At 43.5% G+C, this 5,219-nt stretch overlaps 1 pseudogene; it reads left to right on the forward strand.

Moving 5' to 3' along the window:
- Positions 1-3,295: 3,295 nt before the first annotated feature.
- LOC112814233 (actin-related protein 2/3 complex subunit 2 pseudogene) overlaps positions 3,296-5,219 on the forward strand; it is a 7,786-nt pseudogene continuing 5,862 nt past the window's right edge.

The following is a 5,219-nucleotide window of genomic DNA, read 5'->3' on the forward strand; positions in this document are numbered from 1 at the left end:
GTTTCGACGGAGATGCCAGGAGTGTAGTTCAATTCATTTGTGTTTTTTTCTTCCTACATATACCAGGTGATGTTAGGGCTGAATTGTGTCTCCCAAAATTCATGTCTTGTCCTAATCCACAGTACCTTGAATGTGACTGTATTTGGAGATAGAGCTTTAAGAGAGGAAATTAATTTAAAATGAAGTCATGAAGATGGGCCCTAATTCCAATATTACTTGTGTCCTTATAGAAAAAGGAAATTAGGGGGCACCTGGGTGGCTCAGTTGGTGAAGCATCTGACTCTTGATCTCAGCTCAGGTCTTGATCTCTGGGTTGTGAGCTCAAGCCCTGCTTTGGGCTCCATGCTGGGTGTGGAATCTACTTAATTAAAAAAAAAAAAAAAAGGCAATTAGGACACAGATACACAGAGAGGAAAGACTGTATGAAAACAGAGGGAGGAAATGGCCATCTGTAAGCCAACAAGAGAGGCCTCAAAAGAAATCACTCTGCCAATACAGTAGTCCTCCCTTATCTGTGGGCAATACGTTCCAAGACCCCCAGTGGATGTCTACAACAATGAATAGTAGCGAACCCTATATATACCGTTTTTTTTCCTATACATACATACCTCTGATAAGGTTTAATTTAGAAATTAGGCACAGTAAAAGATTAACAATAACTAATAATAAAATAGAATGATTATACCAATATGCCATGATAGAAAAAATGAATGGTCTCTCTCTCTCAAAATATCTTAGTGTGTGGCACTCACCTCTCTTCTTCTTGTGAGGGTGTGTGATGATAAAACGCCTTCGCAAGTTGGTCAGATGGACTGAGGTGAATGACGTAGGAGCTGTGCTGTAACTTTAGGCTATTGCTCACCTCACAGCAGAGGCTCATCTGCTTCTGTGGTTTGACTGAAACACAGGAAGTGAAACTGAGGACAAGGGGGTGCGTGTGGGTGGGTGGGGGGAACTATGTACCGTGATCTTGAATTTCTAGCCTCCAGAACTGTAAGAAAATAAACTTCTGTTGTTTAAACCACCCAGTCTGCGATGCTATGTTACGGCAGCCCCGGCAAAATAATACAAGTGAACAATTGAATCTCCCCAGGAATGAGCAATAATTCCACACAGAGAAAACAATTATGTTCCTGGAGAGGCAGAACACAAAATCTGCTGAGAATTCGCTCTGGCCACACAAACACACGCATTTACTTCACCAAAACGAATACTTCCTTTTCAGGCGATAACATCTGTTCTTCTAGTTGTTTAACAATTTTCTTGAAGACCCATGTGCCCTACTTTAAATTTGTTTAATTAAAGGCGGGGTATGGGGGGGAGCAGGAAGGGAACACCCCCAGCACACTGGGGAAAGGGGTTGCTCCAGCTGTTGTTCCAGCTAAAGCCTGTTGGGCCTCAGCCTTGGTCAGTGGCCTCTTAAGCCCATAACATGGGGCTTCTGGAATCCTCCATGGGACCCAAAGTATTTCTCAGCTGACTCTGAACTCAATTCATCGCCATCCTTTATTCTGCCTTCCTTTTCATGCTGCCTACCACTCCCATCCCTCTAAACAACATGTGTGTGCGCACACACATGGAGGCTTAAATCACTCCTGAGGCTGTGCAAAGGGAAAGGCTACATTGCCAATAGCTACAAAACATACATGCTCCAAGAGCTTAGGGAAAGAAAGGAGGATGGCATGGCTTCCTGGAATAGCACAATTTTCCTGGTGAAAATGTACAGAAGCGACGTTTAATATTGCATTGTATATATATTATGGAGCCATCAAAAAAATGAAATCTTGCCATGTGCAAAGACATGGATGGAACTAGAAGGTATTATGCTAAGCGAAATAAGTCAATCAGAGAAAGACAAGTATCAGATGATCTCACTGATATGAGGAATTTGAGAAACAAGACAGAGGATCATAGGGGAAGGGAGGGAAAAATGAAACAAGACGAAACCAGAGAGGGAGACAAACCATAAGAGACTCTTAATCTCAGGGAACAAACTGAGGGTTGCTGGAGTGGAGGGGGGTGGGAGGGCTGGGGTGGCTGGGTGATAGACATTGGGGAGGGTATGTGCTATGGTGAGCGCTGTGAATTGTGTAAGACTGATGAATCACAGACCTGTACCCCTGAAACAAATAATATATATGTTAATTAAAAAAAGAAGTGATGTTTAAAGTCCTCTTTAACTTTGAAATATTATGTTTCTGCATATAACTGTGGGACTGTTCGTTTTGCTTTGCTCCCCACCTCACTGGTACGCAGTGAGAACGAACCAGGAGGATGGCAGGTCAGGAAACCTGGAGACACTCTCACTGTTGTTGCTGGAAGGGGAGAAGGGTACTGATGCCCCAAGCAGAACTGCAGACTGCTAATCCTGAGCGGCAAGAATGTAGAGGGCAGTGGGGCACGCACCGCGTGGATGCACGCGTGGCTGCCCTCCTTGAACTTGTGCATGAACTTAGGGAATGGGGGTGTGGCTGCGCCAGATCCTCGCGTTTAAGTTGTCTGTGGTATGTCCACTCCTGCAGCGGCGGCAATTGGAGTGGCACAAAAGGAAGCTATGCTAATGGTTTCTTTAAAAACGTGTTTAGACACAGATAAAAGGCTGAATACGGAACAGGTATAAAATGGCTGATTTTCTTTCCAGCTATAGCAGCTTTTGCTACAGTTTCCTCCACTGAGCTGAAAACGGAGCAGGAAGCCTGAGGATTTATTTCTGAACACACACACACACACACACACACACACACACACACACACACACCACGGCTCAAATTTATTTATAAATATGCAGGCTTTGTGACATATCGCTGAAGAAACTCGAGTCCTCTTCTCGTGCTCGGAGCTGAAAAACAAGCCTAAGTTATTTTGAGTGTAAACTCTGATTTTTCATAGAATAAGAGCCTTTCAATTTGACTTCATTGATCAAAAAGTCAAAATGTTATTAAACAATGATTGTAGATAATGTAAACCAGAAGGTAAAAGTATAGACAATTCCCAAGTGTTAAAAAAAATATGAATCACTTTGTAAAAAAAAAAATCACTGATAAAACCCAGAAAACCGGAATCGTCAAAGTCATTGAGATCCGCTGGACCAGAGAATGACCGTGAATTAAAACAGGTGAATCCCAAGACCTCCAAGGCGTGTTTCAGCCCCCCAGAGACACACCCAATAAAAGCAAACAAGTCACTTGTTTGGTCAACTTGGGTCTGGGACAGTTTCGTCTGTTTATACAGATACAACAGGAGGTCTGAAGCTCACGTTTCAAGCACTGAATTGTTAACCATATAAAGTGACCCTATGAAGGAGGACTGTGTAGCCAGCCTGTGTGGACTAGCAAAGGCGCGCAGCATCCAGCGCTGGCCCGGCCCACTGCTAGAGGGGATGCGGGGCAGCCCCGCCTCCAGGATGTGTCACATCACTGCAGAGCTGAAGCTGTCTGTCACCCAGGGAGTTGGAAAATCAGAGAAGCTAAACTCTGGGGGCCTCGGGTGCTATGTGTAAAATAAGGAAATTGGAACAGATGGGTATTTCCTAAATCAAGAGCCAGAAAAATTGGATTCTATGGATAAGTTTAGAAAAGTCTGGCCTCAGTAAGTTAAATAGGATTCTTGATTTAATATATTTAGACTTATTTAATATATTAAATCTTACTTCTTAGATTTAATATATTAATGATATTGTGAATCCCCCCTAAATGGGGATAAGATAAATGATAACTTTTCAAAGGTGCTTGAACACAGAATCCTTTGGGAAATGCTGAACTAGCAGGTCTAATTCTCCATAATTCCAGGGAAGAAATGAGGCCATGAGATAGAGTGGGGAAAGAGACACTTGTCTCCTGCTCCCAGAATCCCCTCATGCCTACCCAAAATTGGAGAGAGCTTGGTAGGCCCCTTGGAGTATTCATGGCGATGTCAGGGGTTATAATTTTGCGAAAACAAATGACGTCAGCACTTTCTAATTAAGATGAAACGTGTTTAGGCAGAGTATGCCCTGACCTATGTATGATGTGTTGGCTTAGGTGCTGAAAAGTTAACTCCATCCCCTCAAAACTCTTGAGCCACCAATAATGAATTCCTTAATTCCAGTCATGTTCTCTGTGTCATGTTAAAATGCCACTGCCCCAGGAGAGAGACCCCTAAGCCTCATATGTCATAAATGTGTATGAGGCTGAAGCTGTCAGATCTTTTTCTGAGGGAAGACTTTGATTTAAAAAAAACGGAAGAAAATGTGAAAAAATGTGAATATTGGCTGGCAGAGAGGAAAGGGACAGGAAGGGGATTGAGGAAATGATGTAAGAGAGTCTCATTTTATCTAGTTGCACTGTCTTAGGTCGGTTTTCTGAGAAGCAGAGCCTCCGCCAAGATTCTTGTGGAAGAGATTTGTTGAGGGAATGCTCTCTGGAGAAAGAAAGTTGGGAAAGCAAGATGTCTGGCTGAGGAGAAAAGCTAAGCGAGGATGAGCTGTAGCCTGGCTTTAGCCAGGCCCCGCGGGGGACACTCTGGGCCACAACTGTGCCACAGAATTTGTCTCCCCCCCAGGAGAGGCCAGCCTTTTGTACCTCTGTGGTCAGGCATCGCCTGGGGCAGGGCATGACCTTGCAGGCAGGAGACTCTCATACAGCTGAGGGCGCTGCGCTTGCGACAGGGGCAAGTGTGAACCATCAGAGGCCAACACTCCTACCAGCTGGGGCATGGTCCCCGCAGGCAGATGACAGGGATCTGGGGGATGGGGGGCACTGGCTGCACCCATAACCCACATGTTTAGAATTGGCTCAGTTTGCCTGACAAAATTTCAAGTAACTGGTATAGCTTATGAAATTCCTCATGTCCCTCCATACCTTGGAGTCCTAGATGTTGATAAAAGACTTCTCTGCTGATGAGAGTTTGACATTTCCTTGGGGGAATGTTAACCATACTCTAAGCTCCTCTCTCAGGTCCAGTAATTATTAAGAGTTAAAGGAATTCTGGTGATTTCCTGTCTGTCTAGATTATTTTTTTCTTTCTATCAAATTGTAAAGGCCACCTGACATGCCCATATCCTTTTGAGCAATACCAAAGTTCTATATTGAAAAAAAAAAAGGGGGTGGGGTAGGGTTCTGTCTTTTGAAAAGAAATAGCTGTTTTCATAGCATTAAATTTTTTTTTTTTTACAAATCTTCCAGGAAGAAAGAAAAAGAAAGAAAGAAAGAAAGAAAGAAAGAAAGAAAGAAAGAAAGAAA

Source organism: Callorhinus ursinus, unplaced genomic scaffold (assembly GCF_003265705.2).
Source record: "Callorhinus ursinus isolate GAN/ISIS: 27379988/994484 unplaced genomic scaffold, GSC_fseal_2.0 scaffold6, whole genome shotgun sequence".
Taxonomy (NCBI): Eukaryota; Metazoa; Chordata; class Mammalia; order Carnivora; family Otariidae; genus Callorhinus; species Callorhinus ursinus.